The 15,540-nt window shown below is 36.9% G+C and overlaps 1 protein-coding gene and 1 long non-coding RNA gene across 3 annotated transcripts in view; one reads left to right on the plus strand and one right to left on the minus strand.

Annotated features, from left to right (window-relative positions):
• Window positions 1-15,540, minus strand: part of AKAP6 (A-kinase anchoring protein 6) — a 481,813-nt gene that overhangs the window by 295,173 nt on the left and 171,100 nt on the right. The window lies entirely within an intron of this gene.
• On the plus strand, window positions 6,903-10,011 carry LOC115301608. The gene is made up of 2 exons (XR_003913193.1): window positions 6,903-7,091; window positions 9,878-10,011. It is a non-coding gene; the product is annotated as an uncharacterized LOC115301608 (long non-coding RNA).

Consider the following 15,540-nt stretch of genomic DNA (forward strand, 5'->3'; position numbering starts at 1 on the left):
AAGTCTCTTTTGCTGTCAACTGAGAAAGGACCAGCTTGAAGTTCTATCTAGCCTACCTGGCCACATCCAAATCTAGATGGTTCTTCTTTTTGTGATTTCAAATTTGTTGTTGTTAGGATTGTTATTTAAGAGCTGCAGTGGATTCATTGATTGAAATATCACTTTAAATTCCCAATCCCAGACTCTCACTTATATGAGAGGAAAACAAAACCTTAGCAAAAAAGATGAGAAGAAAATTGACAATTGTCATTGCACACTAGAGAAAATGTTTTTCTAACTGGGCTATTGCTTAGACATATTCACACACGGTATTCTACATGACTCAACTGGATAAAGTTTCAAAATCTAAATTCACTCATTAATGAAAATCATAGCTGTGGCCTTGACGCTGAACAGCCCATTTGGAAATTGCTCAGAAGATCTTTACTTCCCACATCTTTATAGAAGTGATTGCAGGTAGAAACTGACATGGGGCACCTGGATGGCTCAGTTGGTTATGGTCTAACTTCAGCTCAGGTCATGGTCTCACGATTCATGGGTTCGAGCCCCGTGTCCAGCTCTGTTGCTGACAGCTCAGAGCCTGGAGGCTGCTTTGGATTTTGGATCTCCCTCTGTCTCTGCTCCCCCTCGCTCATGCTCTGTCTCTCTCTCAAAAATAAATAAATAAACATTAAAAAATTTTTAGAAACTGACAAGGAAGTCAGTTGTTCTTACACTGCAGGGCACCTGTGAATCATATAGATTCTGGGGCTGCTCCTTTGATGAGAGATGGGACCAAGAGTTCTGAGTTTTCTTAAGCATGGAGTGGCCATAATGTCAGGGTTCTCAGCAGCACATGCTGAAAAACACTGAGCCCAAGATGGGTCATCTGTCCAGTCTGGCTGACACTGGAAAGGGAACCATGTGCACTCCTGTTGTTATGCAATCATAAAACCAAACTCTCTCAGCAGCTTGAAAGGCAGCCCACCACTGACATTACCCAGATGTGTCTACTGCACAGCTTATACTCTTTTTGGCCCAGAACATGATTTTCCACAACTTTCTTTACCCACTGCGGACAGTGTTGTAATAATCTCTAGGTCAGCATCAAGCCTCCCGACTTGTTTAACTTGGTTTTATTTTTTCCCTGTTCTTTTATACTTATAGAATGAAACCGATATGTGAAATCATACAAAAACATATAGCTTAGTAAATTATTATAAGACAAGCATCCTTGTACCCAATATCCAGGTCAACAATTTTCCAGTCATGTACCCCTCCCCATCATAGGCCTTCTATCCCTGTGAAAGTGACCACTATCCTGACTCACTTAGCAATCACTTTCTTGTATCTCTTTCTGGCTTATTACCCAAGTATGCATTCCTGGATACTATAACTTACTTTTGCCCAGTCTCTCACTCGATATGTCCTTTAAGTATTTTTAATCTATAGATTCCATATATATTCCTTTTTCATATGACTTATCTGTTGAAGATTATGGAGCATTAGACCTGTAGTTTCCCATAATTAGAATTTGTTGATTGCAGTCACCATGTTGGTTCCTCTATCCTCTTTACTTCCTACAAATTGGCAGCTGAATCTTGAAGTCTAATTGGTCACAGGTTCAATTTCTTTAACAAAAGTATAAGTACTATTGTGTTCTTTCAGCAAGAGGCTTTTGACTTTGGGTTTTCTTTTCTGTGATAGTTGATGATACCAACTATTCTGTTAGTTGGTGCTCTTTGCCTAAATCTGTTAATGCATTGGAGGCTGCAGAATGATGGTATTCTATCATTTTGCTTTCTTTTTTTAAATATTTAATGTTTTTGAGAGAGACAGAGCATGAGTCGTGGAGGAACAGAGAGAGAGAGAAAGACACAGAATCTGAAGCAGACTCCAGTCTCTGGGCTGTCATTACAGAGACTGATGTGGGGGTCAAACTCCCAAACCATGAGATCATGACCTGAGCTGAAGTCAGACACTTAACTGACTGAGCCATTCAAGCGCCCCTCATTTTGTTTTCATTTAATATCTGAAATAACTTTATTAGAAGAGGCTTCCCTTCATCAACTATTTGTTTACAGTGATATAATTCATAAAGAAAAGTCAAGGTAAATGCTTGATTCTTTTCATTACCCAGTGTTCAAGATAATGAAATGTTCTTCTGTCAGATCAGAAGGTAACCAACCATTTGATTTACTTAATATCAAGTACTCATTGACTTAAACATATTTGATGAGTTTTGATCCATTACAATTCTCATTCTTATTGAAGCTCAGATTGTCCATCATTGGCCAATGGGATGCCCTTCAATTTGGCTTCAAGTTGATTGTTCTAGTTGTTTTTGATAGCTTCTTTGCTCACCTTGCCTATTTCTATATTGAAATTAGCCATTCTTCTAAAAAGCTTTGGTTTCCTTTAATGGGAAAAGTTTTTCTAGTCTACTATCTGTGCAATAGGGATGCTCATTACTGCTGGGTTAGTCACTCTTTCTTGGTTTTTTTTTTAGTCAACAGAGAAAGGAAATATGAATATTTAAAAATAAAATACCTTATTCATTCATAATTGATATTTCCAATTCAAATTCATGACTACAGTGGTTTTATCAAATACCTTCTGTACTACATTAATATCTCTTTTCTTCCACACCAAAATTCAGGGTTCTCAAGAACCAGGGGTGATGGAATTAGAAGATTCCATAATTACTCATTTGTTTTATCTCATATCACACATATGACAGTTTCAGAATATTAATACTAATACTACCCAAACACTACCACTAATATTGGTTCTGAAGCAAATGACTAGGTCAGGCATTTAGGAAGATACCTGGCCAAGTTGGTTTTTGTTACCATAGAAGAGGGCAGGGTCACCTTCGGTTTGTCTTTAGTCTTCAAGAGAATAGAAAATATACCCTAGTCTCATATTCACCACAGTTCAGTTTATACAGATCAAATGTTTGAGGGTTTTTTATGTTCCATTTTCATCTTCAAGGTCTTTCTAAACAGGAAAAAAAAGCCTGAATAAAAATGTGACTAAGAACCACGTGACTACTAACTAGTTCTCTGGGGAAGGAAAAATGCTTTGGTTTTAGAAGCCATTTCCTTAGAGGCTTCTTGTCTCAGCAAACACTTCCAGTCTTTTCAGACCACCAGAGAATACACAAAAGACAAAAATTAGTGAAGGAAGTAATCCACAATATACCAAAGAAATGGCACCTTTACATGTACCATAGCTAGGTGTGCCAGGTTATGTACTATTTTTATTTACAGTATAACAACTACAGGGCACAAGGTGAGTCTTACTATCAGTTTTAGGCTATCCAGTAATGAAAGCAGGTCATCTCTTTATACAGTGGGCTGTGAGAATCTTTTTATTTACCATCTCACATGGCGGAAGTTGTATAATTTACGTATTTGCTTTGTTTGTTTAGTGGTCTATAAGTCATTTCTGTCTACTTCTATGAGACCTGTCATCCTTTGAAATACCTATGTGTCAAATGCTGCATTTGTCTATTTCGCTTTGTAGAGTACAGCACCACATGTAAAATAGATTCTTAATACATGCTGATGTTAGTGATACTGAATTCATGAACCATGAAATAGAAGCTTGAAGACAATCATGAGAATGAATAAACAAATCACAAGATATACCTAAATCACTTTGTATCAAGCTGAGTGTCAGAAAGTCTGAGTTCTTAGTCCTAGTGTGTACTAATTACTTATGTCCCAATAGATCACTGAGCCTCAGTTTCCAAATCTATAAAACCAGTGTCAGATGGCTGATCTGCCAAGGTTTTCTTTTGTTTTCTTTCTCTTTTATTTGTGTACCTTTCCCATAATGTAGAACCTGAGCTTTAGTTACCCGGAACTTTTATGTATCTCTGAAAACTTTGGTAAAATGATTATGATTTCCTACTAGTACTAGAATGAGCACTAGACTGGTAATCAGGATACCTGAGTCCCACTCCTGGAGACATTGGGCAGTATCTCTCTGGCTCCCTGCCACATGTTCTGAAATAACAGTGCAGATCCATGCCACCAGGAAGAGGAGGAAAGATCTATGGTTCATTCATAATGAGGATCAAGACCTCCACCTTCACTCCAGGGTTAATGTCCTAAGGAGAACCTTTGGTTGTGTGTTCCTCAGTCACCATGGTAGACTCAGGCTACTATCTTCCCCCATCCAATGTCCCTCCCCCGCCATCCCTACTTCCTGCACACACACACACACATACACACACACACACACACACACATACACGCACACACACACACTTGAGGTTCATTTCCATCTGCCTATGCTACCATGACTCTTCATTTCAGTCACTGTATATTTTATTTTCTAAAAATCTATCAATACCTTTTAGCAATTTAGATTTGCCTACCTGAGATGGGAATTTTCTAGTAACTCTCTTAAATTGTTGAGCATTTCAAGTTATAAATGGCCTTACAGGTTCATTTATAAATGCTTTCTCTTGACCTATTTATAAGTACTCTTTATACGGGGATAAAAAGGTTGAGGAGATGAAAGTCCTATTTGGGATTTCATTGCTGACTCATGATGTGACCTTGAGCCGGTCAACCTCTTTCTTAGATGCACTCTTTATATATTTAGACCACTAAAACCATGGCACATATTCTAAGGATGTGTTTCTATGTCTTCCTCCCCCACATAAATATCCACAGCAACTAGCTTAGCTGTTGATTTCTATTTAAACGCCTACAACATGCCTGTTGTGAGCTAACATTATACACACAAGTTTTTAGACCCCACATTTGAGAGTTCTAGAAGAGGAAATGAAACCCCATAAGATCAGAGTTCTGTGAAGAACTAATTTTAGGGGTCATGGTTAAGACCCTGTAAATGAGGTAACAACAAATCCAAATTCTAAAGTCAATGCCATTCTTTCATGTAAGGCAGATGGGAATGCAAGTCATCAATTAACCTCCTGGATAGCTCCCATTGCCTCCCACTGACCCAATTTCATTCCTAGGAATCTCTCCTGAGGCAATAATGGAGTTACCTACTGAAATGCTATCACAGAGTTGTTTATAATGGTGAAAAATTCTACTAACCAAAAAACATCAAAATAAAGAAGATTGGTTTTTGAATCACTGTATTATATATCTGAAATGAATATAACTAACATAAATAGTTAATATACTTGATTTTTTTTAAAAAGTAGATTGGTTTAACCTGATGTGATATTTTATATAATGAAAAAATACAGAGCTGCTAAAATAATGTTGGAAAATATAGTTCATAGTATCAGATGTTCAAGACACATTGAAAAAGTAAGTTATAAAAGAGTTCTATAAAAAATTATAGGCATGTATACTCAGAAATAACTAAAGAAGATGTCAAAGCTGTTTATAGTATTTTCTGTAGGTGGCCACATTACAAATGATATTTAATGTGCTATTAGCCTGTATGTTTTAATTTTTCTCCACTATAGATTCACTTTTTCTTTCTTGAAAAACAAAAGAGTAAAAGTGAAAGAACAACAAAGAAGTAAAGTTAATGACCACAGCAAAACAAAAGTCAAGGAGTACAGGTCAAACTATGCATAGTAAGTGATAAAAAGTGCAATATCAAGGTGACTGAGAAAGATCAATGTCAAAGGAACAGGATTCTCAGACTCCCAGAATTCTTTTCACGGAGAGAGATAGCTTCACTTCATCCACACCCACCATTCTCTTAGATGTCTCTGTCAGGTGGCCAGGTGCTACTAGCCAGGTAGTAATCACCGGCTATTAAGGCTTTTAACTCTGTTTTGGCTTGATTACTTTTTTAAAGTTTAGCAGACTTGAAATAAAAACATGGGTGAGGGGGGAAAAAAAAGATTCAACAACTAAAATGAGTGGAAATGTAAATATCACTCATCCTCTCTTCCTCTGGATTGATTTGTCCTAGGGTATTGCTGGAGAGATCATCAACCCTCTCCTATATTTTCATACAAACCCACCAGGGAGAGATGTTTCAAAGGACAGATTCTACCAATTGATAAAGTAAGACTTTGTTTATTTCCAGGAGTGACCTCCATAGTCTAGGATTCCGAATATTCCACTTTCAAGCTACTCTAGCTTTTGAGTAATTACCAGAGAAGTAAAGACCTCTAAAGAGAATTCAGTCCTCCTGTGGGGGCACACTTTACATAAGTAGAAGTTCAGTCCTTCATGATTGCTAGGGATTATTGAAATAAATAATTCTTGTTAATTAATTCATACATTTATGTACTCCATCAACCCAAATAATTTGTACTAGTAGATTTGTTTTGTTCCTATGCTCATCCCTTCATCCACAAAATCAAAAAGAGCAAAATGCATACCTCTAACATATTTTATGGAAAATTTAAAGCTGAGCATCAGAGCCCAAATTAAAACAGAATTCAGCTTATATCTTAGTTTTAAAAAATCCATTTTGGTATTTTGCCTGCTCCATGCTTGACTGACTCTCCATATTAGAACTACTCTTCAGCAAGCACCAGACATACAAAGCAAGACAAAAGTTATTGAATTCCAATAATGCAGTTTTAAATCTACTCTTGTTGCCCTTTTCCAGAGGCCCCTTTGGGAAATAAAAATGGATCAGAATAACATATCTGACCACCAAATGCAGCAACCATCCATTATTAATGTCCCAATGACACATCAAAATAGTGGATGAAGGATACATTCCAACAGTCCTATAACACCAACTCAGCCTCCTCAAAGGCCTTTGCATTTGGAATCAGCAACAAGCTAAGAAATAAATTCAATTTCAATGCACTTCCCAAACATCCAGATTAATTTTACCTATAAAATCATTTTTAACCTCATTGCTTACTTGGATTAACTATAAACTTAGTGAGGAAGAACTTTGTGATTACACACACAGAATTCTATTCATACGTAACAATGAGCAGGGTTTCAGAAAGCACACAAATGGAAAAGCAGGACAATAAATGAGCTCTAAGCAAGCACAAGTATCAACTGAACCTCAAGTCATTCCTTTCAACATTTAATCCATGATTAATAATCTCCTGCCTACAGGATCCTAAGTCTTGTGCTGCTGTACCCTTATTTAACTGCAGGCAGGAAACATCTTGTGAATGTCTAGTGGAAATTCAGGTATGTACAACCAAGCTGATAATGAATAATAAAATTGAAGAAACAAAGGAACAAATGAGCTGGAGATGCAGACAATATGAATAAGAAAAGACTTACAAGGATAAGATCATTTATATTGTTTCTTTATGATTTAGACCTTATCTACTTACAAAAAAGGAGAGATTGATGGTGTCTTACAAATAGGAAAGTATATTATTAAAGTTAAACAAAAAAAGCAGGATGGAAAAAGATGAACAGAACACTTCAAATGAGATCATTGCTGCATTTTAGCACTCAGTGTAGATCTATGGAAGGAGGAGAAAAATGTGTGGCCATAAGTGGATGACTGAAGAAAAAGATCTTCTGTGGGAAATTAGAGACATAAAGGAATTATCAATGGTTAATATAAGAGGGTCACAGTAGGTGATTTTTGTAAGTAGAGAGATCTAAAAACCTGGAACACCTAAGCTCAGAAGATCTTGCTTCTTTAGAACTACATGACATCTTAATGACAATAAATCAGATTTTGAATGGGGAAGGTAAAAGCAAGATTCAACTGAGAAAGCTCAGTATAGAGACACCTAGGCTGGAGAGGGCTGAATTCATATCAGAGAGAGAACACTGACGAGGAAATTCCTGAGGAAATTTCTCTCTGAAACTAGTGAAAAGTGGACTCTGTAATTACACTTTCTCCATGTTTTCCACTTACACTACATGGAGGATTTGTGCTCCAGAACCGCTCATACAAATGTCAAGAAGGCCCTCACCTCCCAAACAGAGGGTAGAAGGTATGTGGAGGATGATACAGTCCAGAGGGACCTCTGTTCTTCCTTTCTCTCTCAGGTTGGTGTAAAGGTCAAGACCATTAGTGACCCTGAGAAGCCTGCATCAAAATGCCCTTGTCATTTGTCACAGAGCAACAAAGAATGAGGTCTTGGTTGGCTATCTGGACTGTAGTGACTTCCCCTAGCCAGAGCTGACAGGAAAAAAATAAATGAACACTTCTTTGAAATGTTCTGTCATTATATGTTCAGGGCCTAGAGGCCATCTTAATGTTGGAAAAAGCAGTGAGGTGCCAAATTGTAATAGTATTCATTTGCTATAGAAAGAATAGGCTTACTTACATGGAAAATATTGCTAAGGATGCAGCTTAAGATCTATAAATAGGGTCTGTAAGTGATGGAACAAAGCCTGAAAACTATGTGAGTAGAGAGTAAAATAAGTACACAAAAAATACACTAAAACATCTCTGGTGAATAGGAGTGCAGGTAATTTTTTCTTCATCTATGTATCCATAAGTTTATTTATATGTTACAATTGATTATAAGGAACATGAAGTGCTTTTTCAAAAAACAATAATTTAGTGGAGGTTTTTACCGGCTTGTTTGCTCTTTGGCATATATTCAAAGATCTTGCCTTTTAAAAACAGGAGGCAGTGATGAGTGCATTCTAGCAGAAAGACGTGGTTAGTAGTAATCATGGGAGAGGAGCTGTTCGGAGGAAGGGAAAAAATGTAACACAAAGGTTTTTGTCTAAGGGCCCTGGAGCCTAGGTGATAATCAGTGCCAGATCCCTTTTAGGTGCTCTGCCTACAAAAATCTTCTGGCCAAATCCTCACCCATGAACTCACCCCCAAAACTTCCTTTAAACGTAGCCAGAATACATTTTGTTTTTCAAACTGTGGGAGGTCAGCTGCACGGCCAGGCAGTTGCCAATGTTTATGGAATGACAGAGATTTCCGGGAGAGGCAACTTCAACAGGAATAAAGGAGTGTCAAGTAACGTACAGCAAATGTAAATGGACACCAATCTGGACCCACCAGCCCTCAGGAGGACTATAAAAAGCCAGAGACTCCAAAGTCTCATCAGCAGGACTCTATTTGCCTTGGAGCCAGACTGTGTCTGACCATTCTGGCTGCCAAAGGGCCGACAGTGCCCTGATGTTCCCTAAGCAGGAGGCTGGTGTCCCGGAACCAACTCCCCTCTCGGGTCAGCACCTGGAGGGACACACAGGCCAGGGCAGTGTCATTTATAACAGCACCACCTCCACTTCACTTGCTCAGCCAAGAAGGAGTCATAATATACACTTGCACACCACACAAATGGCCAACGGGAGAATCTGTTAAACTTTTTTTAAAAAATTAGTTTTCAACAGAGGTAATAGGAGTAGTTCACTGCAAAAAAGTTAGAAGAGACAAAAAAATCAGCCACAGGTGTCTACAGCAATACCACCCTAATGACAAAAAATTAATCAGGGACTGTGCCTGTCTTATTTATCACTTATCCCTAAAGCCCAAAATAATGCCTCACACATAGTAGGCCCTCAATAAATAATCACTGAAGAATAACTAAATAAATAACCAATAATCCTACTTTACACAAAGTGGTAGGTAACTTTCTATTTTGTGTTCTATACTTGGCATTGTTTTTCACTCAATGGCATATCATTAGTATTCTTTCATATCAATACATATGTTTCATAATTCTTTATGGCTGCATCATGTTCCTGTTTATAAATGTACAATATTTTTTAAAACAACCCTCTGTAGTTGGATGTTTGGTCTTGGAGTAAATATTATTCTTTTCAAGGCACAAATAGTGTATTGGTCAATCACCAAATTCTGCTGATTTTTCCTTTTGTTTGAATGTTACAAAAAGAAAAGAAAAAAGAATAGAGAAGAGAAAAAAGAAGAGAGACCTTTTCTGTCTTACCACTTGATCCCCAGAACCTAGTACAATGTTTTATTATCAATAAGAATGAATGAATACTGACTCTTGTCTTTCCCCTTCTTTTGATTCCTACTTCAGCTGCCCTGGTCCTGTCTGAAATATGGGTATAGACTCTGAGCTGACTTCTTTCCTCCAATATGTCTAACTGCCTTTTCCACGGTAATCATCCCTTCCTGAATTTAATACAAATAAATGCTCCTTTAATTATGTGATAAATTGCTCTTTTGTTACATGAATCCCTTAGAACAGCCTTAAAGGCTCTGCAAGTTGGGATGAAGTCAAAAGCCTTATTCTCATTTATCAAGAACCACCATAAAAGGATCATGGGTTGCTTTCAAATAGGAAGCTGCCTTAGAGATTTTTCAGTCAGAAACCATCATTTCACATTTGCGATAATCGAAGCTTCGAAGGTCCAGTGACTTGCCAAGGACGCATGGCTAGATAGAGGCCCAGCCCTGATCTCTGGCCTGCAGGCCACACCGGCTGGCTCCCAGTCTACCTTGCCAGCTTCATTGACTAACCAGATTCAAAGGAGACAGTTTCAGACTATTCCGAAGTAAATCTGACTCCTTCTGGCTCTTGTCTTTTGCTCACAGCATTACTGTTGCCTAAATTGTCCTTCTGTCCTGCCTCTGTATGTGATCAAATCTTTTTCAAGGCCCTCTTCAAGCCCTGCCTCCTCTACAATGCCTTTCATAAGCCAAGCTCAATTATTTGTCCTCTGATCTCCAAAAGCATTTGCCTTTCCCACTCACTCCAGCATTTAATTATACATTGCCTTGTAATGGTAAATATTTCACAGTTGAGTGAAATCGCTTTCTGCATATGTAAGAAAGAAAAGAAGGGTAGAACTAGGGGGAAAAAATAAACACTACAATGTGCTGAGCCAGCCAATTACATTCTGATACTGGAACACACCACTCAATAAGCACAACCATCCAGGCCCAGGCATTGCATCTTGATGTTTTTCTTAACCCTTTCCTACCTTAAATGTAAACCTTTAATTTGAGGGCAGTGTTTCTGGCTTGCTAATTTTAAAGCCTTCCACCTTAAAAGCAAAACTATTTATACACTGAGGCACTGGGTGGTAAGGCCTTGGAAGGGAAGGAGAGTGCTTGACTTATTTTAGTATTCCTACAAGTCTACAAAGTTTTGAACAAGTCTGGTTATTTTTCTATAAGTAATTCTAAAAATGCCTGAAATTTGCCATACTATTTTCTTCTAAATGACTGATATCATTGACAAATAATAAGCAATTATTGGATAGATAGACAATACTGACCAAGCTAGAAAAAAGATGATTAAGAATTTTACTTCATAACTTTGTCAAAAAATCCACAAAACCCTTCTAATATAGTGAATACCTTATGCTAGCCCCCAGTGTGTCTTCCTATTCTACAACCCAGAGGAAGCATTGCTGTTTAGTCATGTGACTATAATTTTTATTTTTCTTAAGGTCTTCCTAAGAAGAGTGTGTGTGTGTGTGTGTGTGTGTGTGTGTGTGTGTGTGTGTGTTTATGAGTTGTATGGGTATTCTTTAAGGCAAAATAACTAAAATGAGATCAACATATGAAAGACAGTTGCAAATGCCATGAAATTGTTATTTATTATGGATACATTGTGCTGTGCCGACAGCTTAGAGTCTGGAGCCTGCTTCAGATCCTGTTTGTGTCTCTCTCTGCCCCTCCCCTGCTTGTGCTCTGTCTCTCTCTGCCCCTCCCCTGCTTGTGCTCTGTCTCTCAAAAATAAACAAATGTTAAAAAATTAAGAAAAATAAAACAAAAATAAGTTACTGTATATATTATTATAACTACTGTGATTGTGAAAAGGAGTATATTTATTTGGTATAAATACCTTGTAACTGATTAACTAAATGGAAAAACTTGTATTTATACCTCTCATAAACAAGATCTATATATATATATATATATATCATACGTGTAACATTATGCCTTATATATAACACTCAATAAATATACTTTTTCAATAATTGTTCATAAAGACAGGATCAGCATTACTGATTTTTCCTTTTGCCTCAGGCTCCAATATGGCTTGACACTGCACTATTATTGATCCTGTATTTATTTAAAATTTTGATATTTTGTTCATCATGGATTTGTCTGTTTGAATTTTAGCTTTTAAAAATACATTAAAATATTATTTGTTTTGATTATTAAATTTTTTTGTCACCCTCTTACATTTTGTACCTGAGGCAAGCCCTCACTTGCTTCAATCTAATCTCAATCTGCTTTGGCTAACCCACCAGTTTGAGGAAGATCAGAGACACGAAGCACAACCTCCCATGCTAAGCTAGGCCTACATTAGACACCACCAGCAATCAACAAACATGTGAGCTAAATAAACGCTTACTGCTATATGCTACTGAATTGTGGTGTGGATGTTAAGAAGCAAACGTTAACTGAAAGAACAATGACAAATTAAGTTTTTGGGGCTAGAGCTATGATTATGCTATTCAAAGTTTGCTGCTCTTCTAGAAAAATTAATCAGAGCTTATAGTAGATTGTATTATTGAACTCTAATAACCAGTGCTCCTCTCTTTAAAAAGATTACACTTCCTTATGTCACTGATATCAGGTTTGGCCATATGACTTGTTTTGGACGATGAAATGTGAGACAAAAGAAGGTAGCTGGAATTTTAAGAGCCATGGAGTGGCTCTGTCATCACTCTTTCCTTCTTGATTTCAGGAGACCAGCATCTCCCAAATGTAGATTCTCCTTCAGCCTGGTCCCAGATGACAAAGACATTGAGCAGAGCTAAGGGTCAGGCTGGGATAGGCATACAGTACGAGCAACATTATTGTTGTAGATTGCAATTATCTACAAGTTGTCTGTTGCCACAAAATAACTTAGAACAGGAGATTTCATTAATGATGCAGCAATAACAAAAATAAAGTACCTTGCAATAAACTTAAGAGAAATTTGGAAGACCTGAAGGCAGAAAACTTTATAAAACACTACTACAAATGTTTTTTTTTTTAATGAACAAATGTTATAACAAAACATGTTCTTGGATAGGAAGATTTCACCTCATTGAAATATCAGACTTCCCTAAGCTATTTTACAAATGTAATGCAATTTCTAATACAAATAACAAGTTTTTACTGGGGACAATGGTTGAAGAAAGGGGATGGGAATCTCATCCTAACATATAAATGGACAAACACGAATAGCCAGAGAAAGCAAGAACAACAAAAAAGCAATGAAAGAGGACTAGTCTAGCAAATATTAAAGTATAGTATAAAGTTTTGATAATTAAAACTATGTTACACTGGCAAAAAATGCAGACAATTAGAAGTCCAGCAATGAGGTGCCCAGTGGCTCAGTAGGTTAAGCATCTGACTCTTGATTTCAGCTCAGGTTATAATCTCACAGTTCATGAGTTCAAGCCCCACATCAGGCTCTATGCTAGGGAGTCTCTCTCTCTCTCTCTCTCTCTCTCTCTCTCTCTCTCTCTCTCTCTCTGTCAGTCCCACTCCCACATTTTCAAAATAAAAACAAGCAAACAAAAAGAATAAGTCCAGAAATAAACTCGAACACACATGGGTATCTGAGCACATGATAAAAGAGGCATCTCAAATTAGTGGGAGAAAAAAGTAATAACTAAATAAAAATTAGGGAGAAAAATTAAGTGGAAGCCATGGTGTACCTGGATAAGTCCTAAATAGATCAAATGTTTAAATATAAAAAATGAAAACCAAAAAATTACTAAGAAAAACAGGTAAATTATTTATAACGTTGGAGTAGGGAAGGCCTTTTGGATTCAAATTCCAGAGTCCTTAAAAGAAAGATAAACCTGACCATATTGGAAAAAGAAAACTGCATTGTGATGAAAAATATACCTTAAGCAAAGTCAAAAGACAAATCACAAGCCAGAAAAAAAAATGTTGCAGCTCATACCCCAGGCCTTTTCCCACTACTCAACACAGAGCTCCCACAAATCAACAAAGACCAACAACACAACTGAAAACAGTTAAGGAAATGGACACAGTTCACATAAAAAGTAATGTTAACAGTCCTCAAATATACAAAAAGCTGCTCAATCTTTCTCACAGTAAGAGAAATATAATTTTAAACAACATCAAAGTATTTTTTCAACTATAAGATAAAACTAAAAAGCTTGATAACAAAAAATATTGGCAAAAGTGTAAGAAACAGGCATTCTTTCACAGTGCTGGTCAGAGGGCAAAATGAGTGCCACCTCTTGGAGACCAATATTGCCATTTCTATTAAACTCCAAATATGTTTCATTGACTTGCAATCCTACTTCTGAGAATTTATGCCTCAAATACATTTGCACTTTCTGTGGAATGACCTATGTTCATGCCTACTTACTGCAATACAATTTGTAATATCCAAAGATTGGAAACATACTAAATGTCCATCAGTAGGGGACCAGGTAAGTAAATTACGATATCCTCACTCAGTACAATACTACACAACTATAAGAAAGAATGATGATGACAAAAAGGTTCTATATTCTGACACAGAAAGATTCCTACTAAATTTATAAAACAAGATGTGAAATAGTTTGTAAAGAATAACATAGGAAGAGGGGCACCTGGGTGTCTCAGGCAGTTAAGTGTCAGACTCCCAATTTCAGCTCAGGTTATGATCTCGCAGTTCATGAAATTGCCCCACATCAGTCTCTGGGTTGTCAGTGCAGAGATTGTCTCTCTTCCTCTCTCTCTGCCCTCCCCCTACTCTCTTCTCTCTCAAAAATAAATAAATACATTTTACAAAAGAATAACATAGGAAGAAAGTAAGAATATACATTCATGTTTCATTATAAATGCATACACAAACTCTGGAAAGATCATTTTAAAAATCATAAGAATCAGTACTTACCCTGCTGGCATAGGGAACGGAGAAGCTAGGCAGAAAGGCTAACCCTCTGCATTAGAGGACAGAATGGGGACCTTGCATTGTATATCTTTTAAGATTTTTAAAGTTTTGAACTCTGTGAATGTATTCAAAATATTCAAAACATTCAAAATTTTTAGACAAAAACGCTAAGCCAGTTTGCTATGGATAATTCAGAGCTAAAGGACAGTAGTCTAATTCTAATTATATTTTCTTCAATAAAACCTGCCCTTGATGGACACTTATAATCAGTGTTATAATCAGTAGTCTATGGAGAAACATCACTCTTTACCACTAGTCTCCTTTGAGGAATATTATCTTACTTCTCTATCTAAAAAATAAAGCAGCTTATCCAAGCACTTCAATTCAATAATTTCACCATTAAGAGCACTTCTGTTACTATTCTCCTAAGCACTTTTAAAAAGCTGAAAACTCCAATTGAACAGGCTGCTCATTATAACATAAAATGCAATTTATCCATTGATTGAATGGCTTGATGAGGACCTTAATAATCCTTTGCTTTGAATGAGGAGCTTCAGTATACGGAAGGAAAAGGCCCACTCAAAATGATAATGTAGTGCTCAAAATAGTACTATTATTTGAACCATTCAGTAATAAGGCATATTTGCTTCATTATACTGGACTCCCTGTCATTTTCCAAACAGTGGTAATAGGATACTGTCATTAAGTCATAGAGCAGTTTAGGAGAGCCGAGGAGATAAAATATTAGAATCATCAGGTTTTCTCCAAGAACTATGTCTATATGGACAGAATTAAATGGGAGGCTGAGAAACAAATATAGGGGAAGAGGCAGGGCAGTCTGGTGGAAGAAACATCACTCTAGCGAGTAAAGGTCTACA

Source organism: Suricata suricatta, chromosome 9 (genome assembly GCF_006229205.1).
Source record: "Suricata suricatta isolate VVHF042 chromosome 9, meerkat_22Aug2017_6uvM2_HiC, whole genome shotgun sequence".
Lineage (NCBI taxonomy): Eukaryota > Metazoa > Chordata > Mammalia > Carnivora > Herpestidae > Suricata > Suricata suricatta.